This window comes from Hyla sarda, chromosome 6, assembly GCF_029499605.1.
Source record: "Hyla sarda isolate aHylSar1 chromosome 6, aHylSar1.hap1, whole genome shotgun sequence".
Classification (NCBI taxonomy): Eukaryota; Metazoa; Chordata; class Amphibia; order Anura; family Hylidae; genus Hyla; species Hyla sarda.
In genome coordinates, this window is record NC_079194.1 from 217,173,866 (window position 1) to 217,189,004 (window position 15,139).

The window sequence follows — 15,139 nt, forward strand, 5'->3', positions numbered from 1 at the left end:
GGATTTGCTTCTAAACTGGGCGCTGCCCAAGACACGTGTCATCAAAGAGCACTTAGACAAAAAAGAATAACTCAACTTCATCAGCTCATAAGTTCTGAAAGGATTAAGATTTTTTAATAGAAGTAATTTACAAATCTGTTTAACTTTCTGGAGCCAGTTGATATATATATTAAAAAGTTTTTTCCTGGATAACCCCTTTAAGACTTTAATTTGCCGCAGTGGCATACATCAAGGTATTCTTTTGAAGAATATGTATGATGGATAAAAAGTGGTAATGTATACCTTTTCTTGGGGTTAGTTTACACATGCTGTATTGATGCAGTCTTTGTCGCCAAAGCTTAGAGTGGATCAATAAGACAAAAGTAGAATTTTTCATATATATCTATAACCTGTCAATAACTTCAAAAACTGCATCAAAATGCCATGTGTGAACTACTGGAATATCCTGGGAAATAAGTTTAATATGGAAATATCTCTTATGCTGGATAAAGGATTGCTGGCAGAATATGACTGAAACAAGCGCAGCAACCTGACTAGCGTTCTGTACAGCTGGATCTCTCCACGCGTGGGAGTTTTCCATCAGTTTTTTTCTAGCATAGAATAATTTACTTTGCATTATGAAATTAAGACGCTATAAAAAGCAACAGATAAATAGGAAGAAAGGTCATGGGGCTTCTGTTCTGAAAGTACAACTTGCACACAGGACATAGAGGGGATACAAAGGAGCCAAAACAAACTAGTATATATGACAGTACGACTGCCCAGTGTTAGGCCGGGTCCAAACAGGTCGTGTGGTTAAAGGGGTATTCCGGGCAAAACATTTTATCCCCTATCCAAAGCATAGGGGATAAGATGTCTGATCGCGGGGGGCCGCTGCTGAGACCCCCCGCGATCTCCCTGCAGCACCCGCATTCTATGTGGGAGCTGCGTCTCCAGTTTCGGAAGCCATCACGCCCCCTCCCATAGACATGAATGGAGGGGGCGTGGCTTGACATAATGTCCCCAGTCCCGGAAACCCGGAGGTTTCCGAAACTGGAGACACAGCTCCCGCATAGAATGCAGGTGCTGCAGGGAGATCACGGGGGCGGTCCCAGTTGCGGGCCTCCCGCGATCAGACATCTTATCCCCTATCCTTTGGATAGGAGATAAAATGTTTTTGCCCAGAATACCCCTTTAAGGTTTGCAGTGTGGCATGCCTGTGTCACAACTGGTGAATGCGGTCACGTTGGAATCCGCATGGTGCCTGGATTTCTGGTGTCTGTCAGGTGGTGGCCTTTTGCAGGTCACAAGATAAGTGCATTCACCATTTAGTCAGTGCAACACAACAACCTTTGGTCACAGCGCACATTACAAAGTCCCCATGTATCTGTAATCACCAAACCAACCCTGCAAGTTAACCAATTCTGGCAGTAAAGAATGTCTTTGGTATTTGCCGTCCTTTTACAAATTCTTTAATTCAACCAACTCAATTTAAAGACGTACTCCGGTGGGGAAAAAATTTATATCAACTTGCTCCAAAAAGTTAAACAGATTTGTAAATTACTTCTATTAAAAAAATCTTAATCCTTCCAGTACTTATCAGCTGCTGTGTACTACGGAGGAAGTTGTGTAGTTCTTTTCAGACTGACCACAGTGCTCTCTGCTGACACCTCTGTCTGTGTCAGGAACTGTTCAGAGTAGAAGCAAATCTCCATAGCAAATCTCTCCTGCTCTGGACAGTTCCTGACATGGACAGAGGTGTCAGCAGAGAGCACTGTGGTCAGGCAGAAAAGAACAATTCAACTTCCTCTGTAGTATACAGCAGCTGATAAGTACTGGAAGGATTAACATTTTTTAATAGAAGTAATTTATAAATCTGTTTAACTTTCTAGAGCCTGTTGATTTGAAAAGAAAAAAAATTCCAACGGAGTACCCTTTTAAGGAACTTAAAGAAAGCCAATTGAAGCAGAAGCTACTGTTGTCATTACAATGTTAGTTAAAGGGGTACTCCAGAGGAAAAATGTTTTCAAATCAACTGGTGCCAGAAAGTTATATAGATTTGTTAATACTTCTTTTTCAAAATCCTTATCAGCTGCTGAAAGAGGATGTTCTGTAGTTCTTTCCATTCTGACCACTGTGCTTTCAGCTGCCACCTCTGTTTGTGTCAGGAACTGTTCAGAGCATCGGCAAATCTCCATGGCAAACCTCTTCAGTTCTGGTGGACAGTTCCTGACAAGAACAGAGGTGGCAGCAGAGAGCACTGGCATGGGGGGGGGGGGGTTAAAAATAATAAACATGCTACTCCATTCCCCACTGCTGTTGCACTGGCGCCTCCACTACCCTGCTTTTCTTGGCTTCTTTTAGGTTCCGTGCCATTTCTATCTGCTCAGGTAAGACATCGCTGCGGCCACTCATTGGCTAAGCAGGTAGGTCTTGTAGCGTTCGGACAGCATAAAACTCATACGAAGCCGAGACCAGTGGGATATCATGGGTGGATCAGCCACACTGCAGCTGTGGGGGACTGGTGGAGGTATTGCATGTTTAATATTTTTACACCACCCCTAGCCCCAAAATAAATTTTTGTTTGACCTAGACAATCTCTTTAAAGGGTCAGCGAGTTTGATGAGTAGAAGTCTGGGTGTTCAGACCCCAACCAACTGCTAAAATGAGCCAGGAGAAGACCGCAGTGGGCATTATCTAGCATTAGCCCCCAGATTTATGCCAGGTGACCAAGATGGCCTCATAATGTAACTCTATCGGGCCATCTTGGGGGCACGTGCTCAGCGGACAGGAAGAAGCATCGCTCAGCGGCACAATTCTCCCCGTTTGTTCTAGTGATCGGTCGGGGTCAGGAATAAACCTGTAACCTAAACCTAACATAAAGTTCAAGAATGACATGTCTGTCCTCCTGCAAAGAGAACAGGACTATCCCTTTAATATTGTCATATTATCTGTCACTACATCTGTACTCAGCATAGCTAGCTCCACCTTATTCCACAAATGCTTAATAATACTATTACAGACAAGGGATTGGTGACATCCCTGCATTAGGTTGAATTAACGGCTATAGTATATTAGTGGAACCATGCCAGGACTTCCCTATCCATGTGGAATGAAGCATTATTTGCTGAAAAAGCTCATTTACAGATGGATTCACTGCCGTCATGAAGCAAAGCACCTGATCAGTGATCATATTCCCATGTCTTCTTCCCTGCAAACAGAAAATCTGCTCATGTCAATGCTCCCAGCCCTTTAGCAGTCAATGGCGGCTCTACCTAATGAATTGTTATGTATAAAGTATTCACATCAGATATTGCTTACAGTGCAGGCAATAACTCACAAAATGATGGAGTCTATAGAATACTAGAAAGTAGCATAACTAGCACTTGCTTCTTATTGACTTTGGAATCAATTGCTTTAGATACATTAAAGGGGTACTCCGGCGCAAAGACATCTTATCCCTTATCCAAAGGATAGGGGATAAGATGCCTGATCGCGGGGATCCCACCACTGGGGACCCCCATGATCTTGCATGCAGCACCCGGTTACAATGAGTCCCCGGAACATGTTCGCTCCATGACTGATTACTGTCAATCACGGGGCCGGAGCATAGTGACGTCACACTCCGCCCCCTCAATGCAAGCCTATGGGAGGGGGCTGTCAAGCCCCCTCCCATAGGCTTGCATTGAGGGGGCGGAGTGTGATGTCACACAGGGGCGGGGTCATGACATCACTATGCTCCGTCCCCGTGATCGACAGTAAAAAGACACAGAGCGAACATTCTCCGGGGACTGATTATAACGGGGTGCTGTGTGCAAGATTACCGGGGTCCCCAGAGGTGGGACCCCCGCGATCAGCCATCTTATTACCTATCCAAAGGATAAGATGTCTTAGTGCCGGAGTACCCCTTTAATACCTATTGCAAATTTAGATAAAGTTGCTTATTTCAAGATCCTGTATGATAAAATATTTATATGTAAATGCAATACAGAACTGATAGAGGTTTAGTTCTCAGCAATAACAGAGTAATGCTGAAAAATAAAAATTCTAATACAAGGTCATATTTAAAAATTATAATAAATAAAATTCTCAGATGATAGATAGAAAGATGGACAAATAGATTTTAGATAGATAGATGGATAGATAGATAAATAGATAGATAGATAGATAGATAGATGTAGATGGATAGATAGATAGATAGATGGATAGATAGATAGATGTAGATGGATAGATATATATTAGATAGATGGATAGATGGATGGATGGATAGATAGATAGATGGATGGATGGACAGATAAAGAAATGATAAGATATTATGATAGAATTCTGTGCTTTCACATAAGACTGGGGGGATGTTATAATGTGGAATCTGCTTTTTTGTCTAAACTTCTGAAAATCCTATCACTGAGTGTAAAATGATTCTTCTTCATATTCCAGGAGGAAATGTGGAGATAAAACAGGGTGACACATTTTTCTGTTTTAATAGGAAAGGATCTTAGTTATTGTGTGAGCTGTATTGTAATCTGTGTGGAATCAGGTCAGAGCTGACTACAGTGCAGAGCCGTCCCATCACATGCCTATCATATCTACGCTTGTTAAACCTGCTGTTCTGTAACTGCGCCCACTGTCTTCCCATTATGAGGGGACTTTTAATGGAGATCCCGATATTCCTCTTGCCTCCCCAAAGAAGAGAACCAACTGTTTTACAGCATGATCTTTGTGAATAGGGCCACATGCAGACAGGTGCTGTCTTATATCCAGACAACCCAGTAGACATCTATGGCCGTGTACTTTATACTGACTCGTCTCGTGACTATGGTACTTATGTATCCTTTATTGTTGTTATTGTAACGTTGTTCTTTTTACTATACATTTTTTCCAGTTCTATAAGTTAATTTTCCTTACAGTACCTGGTAATTTTGGAATTTGTTGAAAAAATATTTTGGGACTTGTTAGAAAAAAATACAGCCACATAACCCATACAAGAAAGTTTGAACGAATAACCTTACATGAACCTGTTACCAGTTTCAGCCTCCCTGTACCATGGGCAGCAATGGAAGGACCGTGTGGACGTCCAAAGTCTCCATAGACGGCAATACAGTCTGGCAGAATTCATGTTCATTCTTTTGGTGGCTCCTGAATCTTGAGTTTCCTGTGCGGAAATTCTGCAGTGTGAACAGTCAATAGAACCCATTCCATGGCAAAATTCTGCTGGCGGAAATTCAGAAGTATTGACAGGCCTATAGGGGTTTTACCAATGAAATAGCTGCTCTGCAAAAATATATGGATAGACCTAGTAACAGAACACTAGACATGCTCTTATTTCCCAAAGTAGGTCCTGGGATGGCCATAGCAGTCTATTGGGGAGATTTAACTTGTGTAGAGGATAAGTGCAGGAGGATAAGTCAAATTGATGCTATACTACATTACATGATGTATACTGGACCAGTACTCGGCTAGAACAGAATTCAATGTTCTTAGAGGGAAAAAGCTGCAAAATAGAACCTGGCCATACATGAGCAATGATACCAGACTGGCCATACATGAGCGATGATACCAGACTGGCCATACATGAGCAATGATACCAGACTGGCCATACATGAGCAATGATACCAGACTGGCCATACATGAGCAATGATACCAGACTGGCCATACATGAGCAATAATACCAGACTGGCCATACATGAGCGATGATACCAGACTGGCCATACATGAGCAATGATACCAGACTGGCCATACATGAGCAATGATACCAGACTGGCCATACATGAGCAATAATACCAGACTGGCCATACATGAGCAATGATACCAGACTGACTGGCCATACATGAGCAATGATACCAGACTGGCCATACATGAGCAATGATACCAGACTGGCCATACATGAGCAATGATACCAGGCTGGCCATACATGAGCAATGACAACGATACCAGACTGGCCATACATGAGCAATGATACCAGACTGGCCATACATGAGCAATGATACCAGACTGGCCATACATGAGCAATGATACCAGACTGGCCATACATGAGCGATGATACCAGACTGGTCATACATGAGCGATGATACCAGACTGGCCATACATGAGCAATGATACCAGACTGGCCATACATGAGCAATGATACCAGACTGGCCATACATGAGCAATAATACCAGACTGGCCATATATGAGCAATGATACCAGACTGGCCATACATGAGCAATGATACCAGACTGGCCATACATGAGCAACGATACTAGGCTGGCCATACATGAGCAACGATATCAGACTGGCCATACATGAGCAACAATACCAGACTGGCCATACATGAGCAATGATACCAGGCTGGCCATACATGAGCAACGATACCAGACTGGCCATACATGAGCAACGATATCAGACTGGCCATACATGAGCAACGATACCAGACTGGCCATACATGAGCAATGATACCAGGCTGGCCATACATGAGCAATGATACCAGACTGGCCATACATGAGCAATGATACCAGACTGGCCATACATGAGCAATGATACCAGACTGGCCATACATGTGCAATGATACCAGACTGGCCATACATGAGCAATGATACCAGACTGGCCATACATGAGCGATGATACCAGACTGGCCATACATGAGCAATGATACCCGACTGGCCATGCATGAGCAATGATACCAGACTGGCCATACATGAGCGATGATACCAGACTGGCCATGCATGAGCAATGATACCAGACTGGCCATACATGAGCAATAATACCAGACTGGCCATACATGAGCGATGATACCAGACTGGCCATACATGAGCGATAATACCAGACTGGCCATACATGAGCAATGATACCAGACTGGCCATACATGAGCAATGATACCAGACTGGCCATACATGAGCAATGATACCAGACTGGCCATGAATGAGCAATGATACCAGACTGGCCATACATGAGCAATAATACCAGACTGGCCATACATGAGCAATGATACCAGACTGGCCATACATGAGCAATGATACCAGACTGGCCATACATGAGCGATGATACCAGACTGGTCATACATGAGCGATGATACCAGACTGGCCATACATGAGCAATGATACCAGACTGGCCATACATGAGCAATGATACCAGACTGGCCATACATGAGCAATAATACCAGACTGGCCATATATGAGCAATGATACCAGACTGGCCATACATGAGCAATGATACCAGACTGGCCATACATGAGCAACGATACTAGGCTGGCCATACATGAGCAACGATATCAGACTGGCCATACATGAGCAACAATACCAGACTGGCCATACATGAGCAATGATACCAGGCTGGCCATACATGAGCAACGATACCAGACTGGCCATACATGAGCAACGATATCAGACTGGCCATACATGAGCAACGATACCAGACTGGCCATACATGAGCAATGATACCAGGCTGGCCATACATGAGCAATGATACCAGACTGGCCATACATGAGCAATGATACCAGACTGGCCATACATGAGCAATGATACCAGACTGGCCATACATGAGCAATGATACCAGACTGGCCATACATGAGCAATGATACCAGACTGGCCATACATGAGCGATGATACCAGACTGGCCATACATGAGCAATGATACCCGACTGGCCATGCATGAGCAATGATACCAGACTGGCCATACATGAGCGATGATACCAGACTGGCCATGCATGAGCAATGATACCAGACTGGCCATACATGAGCAATAATACCAGACTGGCCATACATGAGCGATGATACCAGACTGGCCATACATGAGCGATAATACCAGACTGGCCATACATGAGCAATGATACCAGACTGGCCATACATGAGCAATGATACCAGACTGGCCATACATGAGCAATGATACCAGACTGGCCATGAATGAGCAATGATACCAGACTGGCCATACATGAGCAATAATACCAGACTGGCCATACATGAGCAATGATACCAGACTGGCCATACATGAGCAATGATACCAGACTGGCCATACATGAGCAACGATACCAGGCTGGCCATACATGAGCAACGATATCAGACTGGCCATACATGAGCAATGATACCAGACTGGCCATACATGAGCAATGATACCAGGCTGGCCATACATGAGCAATGATACCAGACTGGCCATACATGAGCGATGATACCAGACTGGCCATACATGAGCAATGATACCAGACTGGCCATACATGAGCAATGATACCAGACTGGCCATACATGAGCAATGATACCAGACTGGCAATTCATGATCAATTACACCAAAAACGAATGGAACCAAAGGTATGAATGGGCTTTTGGGTAACGTTCTAGAAACTTTTTTTTTTTTTTAACTATTCATGGACAAGATTTTTATTTCTGAACAAAATATCTTTTCTATTTCCATTTAGCACCACTAACTGAGAAACAGAGCATTATGCCAATGTCTTTAACTACCTATGTAATACATAGCCATCCTCTAGGATGAGAAACTGTTCTGCTATATCTAACAGTTGAGAGATCTGAACAGAACTCACCTCTATTAACCATAGACAACCCCTTTAACAATTTACATGCTCTAAAGTGGTATGTAAGGATGCGTTTCCAAATGCATCATCACCTTTGAATCCTGTGTTTTACCAGTCAAATGTAGAGAGCTATAATGAGAACTGTGTCTCTTATCTTCTGTTTAGTCACATTTCATATAATCAAAAGCATCCTGGGAAGTGTTAAGTGATGGGAAGAACAGATAAGTGTCTGGCACCATTAAGCTCGATAGTTGGTATATCTCTCAGCTCACATTTGTTAACAGATTCGTATAGTGATCTCTAGTAATGTCTGAAGTATTTTCTTGCTTCTGCCGCACACAGGGCCAGATTTAAATTAAGCAGAGTAGGCACGTGCCTACGGGTACCCTGCCACAAAGGGCACCTGTGCAAATTTTTGTCCAACAAGTTGTTTGTTTTCTTTCATTTAAAAAATATATTTTGGGAGGGAATGCCGCTGTGCCATGTCCTCCTGTCAGAGTCAGGTTGGGCAGGGGAAGGGGGCACAAAACCAGAAAGGGGTAGGGCAGTGCCAGAATAAAGGGAATGCAGTGCGAGCCGCTCCATTAGATGTCAGCAGCTTTATAGACCCCAAAGCAGTGAACTTACCATGGGCTGCTGACATCTGATGGAGCCGCTCAGCATTCTGTTCTGCATTCAGATGCGTTGCTTAGTGAAGAGACAGGACCCGCATCCTAGAAGATGTAGTCTGTCAGCATCTTCACTTGTGGCTGCTTACTAATCCCCCAAATAGGAGCCAGAGGGAGGTGATCAGGGTAATGGTCTGTCCACATCTAATGTCTGTATTACACTATGGGGGTCTGTCTGAGGTCTGTATTACACTATGGGGGTCGGTCTGAGATCTATTTTACACTATGGGGGTCTGTCCACATCTAATGTCTGTATTACACTATGGGGGTCTGTCTGAGGTCTGTATTACACTATGGGGGTCGGTCTGAGATCTATTTTACACTATGGGGGTCTGTCCACATCTAATGTCTGTATTACACTATGGGGGTCTGTCTGAGGTCTGTATTACACTATGGGGGTCTGTCTGAGGTATGTATTACCCTATGGGGGTCTGTCTGAGGTCTGTATTACACTATGGGGGTCGGTCTGAGATCTGTATTACACTATGGGGGTCTGTCTGAGATCTGTATTACACTATGGGGGTCTGTCTGAGATCTGTATTACACTGTGGGGGTCGGTCTGAGGTCTGTATTACAGTATGAGGGGTCTGTCTGAGATCTATATTACACTATGGGGGTCTGTCTGAGATCTGTATTACACTGTGGGGGTCGGTCTGAGGTCTGTAGTACACTATGGGGGTCTGTCTGAGGTCTGTATTACACTATGGGGGTCGGTCTGAGGTCTGTATTACACTATGGGGGTCTGTCTGAGGTCTGTATTACACTATGGGGGTCGGTCTGAGGTCTGTATTACACTATGGGGGTCTGTCTGAGATCTGTATTACACTATGGGGGTCTGTCTGAGGTCTGTATTACACTATGGGGGTCTGTCTGAGATCTGTATTACACTATGGGGGTCTGTCTGAGATCTGTATTACACTATGGGGGTCGGTCTGAGGTCTGTATTACACTATGGGGGTCTGTCTGAGATCTGTATTACACTATGGGGGTCTGTCTGAGATCTGTATTACACTATGGGGCTCGGTCTGAGGTCTGTATTACACTATGGGGGTCTGTCTGAGGTCTGTATTACACTATGGGGGTCTGTCTGAGGTCTGTATTACACTATGGGGGTCTGTCTGAGATCTGTATTACACTATGGGGGTCTGTCTGAGATCTGTATTACACTATGGGGGTCGGTCTGAGGTCTGTATTACACTATGGGGGTCTGTCTGAGATCTGTATTACACTATGGGGGTCTGTCTGAGATCTGTATTACACTATGGGGGTCTGTCTGAGATCTGTATTACACTATGGGGGTCGGTCTGAGGTCTGTATTACACTATGGGGGTCGGTCTGAGGTCTGTATTACACTATGGGGGTCTGTCTGAGATCTGTATTACACTATGGGGGTCTGTCTGAGGTCTGTATTACACTATGGGGGTCTGTCTGAGATCTGTATTACACTATGGGGGTCTGTCTGAGATCTGTATTACACTATGGGGGTCGGTCTGAGGTCTGTATTACACTATGGGGGTCTGTCTGAGATCTGTATTACACTGATGGGGTCTTTCTGGGGTCTGAATAACACTAAGGCAATATGGGGGTCTGTCTGAGGTCTGTATTACACTATGGGGGTCTGTCTGAGATCTGCATTACACTATGGGGGTCTGTCTGAGGTCTGCATTACACTATGGGGGTCTGTCTGAGATCTGTATTACACTATGGGGGTCTGTCTGAGGTCTGTATTACACTATGGGGGTCTGTCTGAGATTTGTATTACACTGATGGGGTCTTTCTGGGGTCTGAATAACACTATGGCAATTTGGGGGTCTGTCTGAGATCTGTATTACACTATGGGGGTCGGTCTGAGGTCTGTATTACACTATGGGGTCTGTCTGAGATCTGTATTACACTATGGGGGTCTGTCTGAGGTCTGTATTACACTATGGGGGTCTGTCTGAGATTTGTATTACACTGATGGGGTCTTTCTGGGGTCTGAATAATACTATGGCAATTTGGGGGTCTGTCTGAGGTCTGTATTACACTATGGGGGTCTGTATTACACCATGAATGCAAGGCAAACTTACATTTATAACTTCTACTATTTTTTTTCACTTGGTTTGTTCCCATAAATAATATGTCCCCTCAATTTTTTCACTTAAAATTTGTAGGGGGGGGGTATTCAGTTTTTCATGTACATCCAACCCTGGGTTTACATGTTATATTTTACAAGTATGTCCTATATCATATGTTTTGTAGATGGCGCTTAGCCGGTTAGGAGACAATGCCAGGGACTACAGGGGTGGGTGTGGTCTTAAGGAGATTGGAAACAGGAAGGGAAAGGTGGGAAGTCTAGAATTGGTGAGCGGGGAGCTCTATGACTAAAGGTGGTATAAAGGGAGGGGGAGTTGTGGGCATAATTAACTGGGGTAACAGGAAGTTCGGCCTCTTGCCCTTCAGCAGAAGAGCAAACGTGACTGCCATCCCTCCAGCTTTTTTTCCCTTAGTGTTTTTCTTTCTGTGTTGTTTCATTTCTTTTGTCTTTTGTGTAGTCACAGCAAGGCGATCTGATTTGCCCTGAGAAATGTTTAGGAGGTATCCACATGCATGCTGTAACACAGCAGCCAACATAGAGGACATTTCTGACGATGGTGAAATTATTCAGGGCAAAGAATTTATTCTGTTATGCTATAAATGATATAAAGCTGTGGCCATTCCCAGATCTCCAAGAAAAAAGAGTGTGTCTGCTTTTATTGGAAGGCCAGTAAGTGGAAGCATTTGCCACTGGTAATCAGTTTCTGGAAAGAGGTAGTATGTCCCGCCAGTCTAATCTAAACCAGTAGTCTTCATACTGTAACCATAATTTCCAGAAATACTTTGTATGGAGAATGATTTAATTCATTAAAGGGGTACTCCCACCCTAGACATCTTATCCCCTATCCAAAGGATAGGGGATAAGAGGTCTGATTTTGCCCCCCGCAGTCTGACCCCCGCAGTATTGCATGCGGCACCCACCTTTTTTTGTGCGGAAACGCTGGAGGGTCTGAATCGCGACCACGGGAATGGAAGTCCGTGACGTCAGGACTCCACCCCGTGTGACGTCACGCCCATCCCCTCAATGCAAGTCTATGGGAGGGGGCTTCGGGGGTCCCCAGTGGCGGGACCCCCAAGATCAGACATCTTATCCCCTATCCTTTGGATAGGGGATAAGATGTCTAGGGTGGGAGTACCCCTTTAAGAATGTGATGGGGCACACCACAAATTTGTTTTCTGTTAGATTACTATGGAAACCAACTGAAAACCTCCATATAAAACCAGATCCATGCAGTAGTATCATGGAAACACTTCCAGTTATGCTAAACAGCATTTTAGGTTCAAGCATATTTTATTACCCTGTACCTTAACATTGTAAGCCACTGTGCTTTTGTCCTAATGTAAATTGGCCATGGTCTTGTGAGTACAGTTTACCACACAGGAAACTATACTTCTGTAATCTCTGTGTGCTTCAGACTCTCTCCAGCCATTCCCCTCCCTTCCCTCTCCCTTCTGCTTAGAATTCTATGGGCAACATGTTATCAGATCTCTCAGTGAGCTGAGCATCGCTTTTTTTTTCTCTAAACACAGATGAGTTGATTTTCAGAGTGAATGATTAATTTGGGAATGGGGGAGGGTCAGGAAAGGAGCCTGATAAGGGCAGAAAGGGGCATTTTTTATCTTACAATGTTTATTACAAAGTTTCTATTATTTGCAAAGTTGGTTAAAAGGCAGTGCCTATATACTGTAAATGTCATGGTTGATTTGTGTTTGTTAACATCATAGTGAGGTAGAATTGTATATGATACACAAATGATTGAACTATCTGACAACTTCTCTCACAAAAGGATGTGATTTATACAGGAAATATTATGGCCTGGGGGAAATCCAAGTATTTGGTTTCTCAACAACAAATGGTTTATATTCATCTTGGTGAAAGTAATAGCTGTTTTACTGGGTTTGTTATTTACTTTTTTCTGAATCAATACAGAGGAAATCCTGTAAAAGGCTGAATGTGATGGATTTATGCCTTTGGTTAACATCTTGAGTGACGTTCTGACTGTGTTACTAGAGCACTAATGGAGCATACTAAAATCTATTGATCACCCCGAGTATGTCATGTATTAATAATTCAGATGCATACGCTGATCTACTGCCAGTTCATTGCTATTTGCTGATAACTTTGTCATTTTAAGACATTCTATAGAAGAGACATTGTCCCAGATTTATCAATTTTCCAGAAAACTCCTGGATTTTCCCTTAACAACTAAGCTTTCATATCTTAACGAGCATTGGTAAAAAATGAAAGCTGAGCTGTGATTGGTTGTTATGAGCAAAACCAGGCATTTTGGGTTTCAGAAAGATTAAAGGGGTACTCCGGTGGATTTTTTTAAATTCAACTGGTGCCAGAAAGTTAAACAGAATTGTTAATTACTTCTACTTAAAAAATCTTAATCCTTCCAGTACTTATCAGCTGCTGTATACTAAAGAGGAAGGTCTTTTCTTTTTTAATTTCTTTTCTGTCTGACCACAGTTCCCTCTGCTGACACCTCTGTCCATGTCAGGAATTAGACAGTTGTTGTTTTTTTTTACTCAACTGGTGCCAGAAAGTTAAACAGATTTGTAATTTACTTCTATAAAAGAAATCTTAATCCTTCCAATACATTTTATAGGCAATATACTACAGAGGAAATGCTTTTCTTTTTGGATTTCTCTGATGTCATGACCACAGTGCTCTCTGCTGACACCTCTATCCATTTTAGGAACTGTCCAGAGCAGCATATGTTTGCTATGGAGATTTTTACCTTCTCTGGAGAGTTCCAAAAATGGACAGCAGAGGTCAGCAGAGAGCACTGTGGTCGTGACATCAGAGAAATACAAAAAGAAAAACATTTCCTCTGTAGTATACAGCCCCTAAAAAGTACTGGAAGGATTAAGATTTTTTAATAGAAGTAATTTACAAATCTGTTTAACTTTCTGGCACCAGTTAATCTAAAAAAAAAAAAAAAAGTTTTCCACGGGAGTACCCCTTTAATTACGTGTGTTGACCATGTCACAAAGCTGTAGCCAACACACCCCTCCATGTATCTCTATGGGAGAGCCGGAGATACTGTGTCTGTGTATCTTTAGCTCTCCCATAGAGATGCATGGAGGGGGCATATCGGCAACAGCTTTGTGCCATGGTCTACACACTTCAATAAAGCAAAAAGCCAGGGAGCAGGGCAGAAGATCGCTGGGGGGTCCGATGGCTGGGACCCCCCGTGATCTGACACTTACGTTTTGTTTTTATACTGGACTACTCCTTTAATAACTTAACTCATTATAAAGTATAGGCAACAATTACTTATCCCATTGTAAAAGTATGGGCTAGAAAAAATTATTAAGATATACTACTTTACACCAATGTTTTGCCCTTTGTGAACTATAGGCAAAACATGCAGTAATCTAGTTCTGAGATTTGGCACTTTGAGCTAGTTTTGGTGATAAGTGATCGCTTGATCAGTTTCTTATGTGGTAAGTCATATAAACTGCAATTGGTCATAAATTAGGTAAGTCATCATGCTATACTCCCATCAATTGAGGGTCAGTTGAGCATTCCGACTGACTGAGCTCAGCAGTTAAATGAACTTCAAATGTAGCCACAGTTTAAATGCCCCCCCCCCCCCTTCAATTAGAAAGATATTAAACCCTATTCTCATGATTAGTGGGGTTTTGGATGTTTTAATATGTTTCCAGTTTTCAGCATATAAACCTACTGTATGTGTTTGTATAGCACTTTTAAGTTACTGCGAATTAAGCCAATAAATAATTGTTAATAAATATATAGACAACATTGGTGTTAGTGGATGGTAAGACCTGTTGCAAGTTATGAAGATATTTGAAGGCTAAATAGACTAATTTAAATATTGTTAACAAGGTTTTCCTGTGACAAGCGTTCATGGCGGATTGATATGCTTTAAATGTCAGTTGGACTTTT

The 15,139-nt window shown here is 43.0% G+C and overlaps 1 protein-coding gene across 3 annotated transcripts in view; it reads left to right on the forward strand.

Moving 5' to 3' along the window:
• SMPD3 (sphingomyelin phosphodiesterase 3) overlaps positions 1 to 15,139 on the forward strand; it is a 175,464-nt gene that overhangs the window by 87,542 nt on the left and 72,783 nt on the right. The window contains exon 3 of one of the 3 annotated variants that reach the window (XM_056526420.1): positions 2,344 to 2,369. The exons of the other annotated variants lie outside the window; for them this stretch is intronic. The gene's annotated coding sequence lies outside the window, so the exon portion shown is untranslated. The remainder of the gene's footprint in view (positions 1 to 2,343; positions 2,370 to 15,139) is intronic. 3 annotated transcript variants of the gene reach the window in all.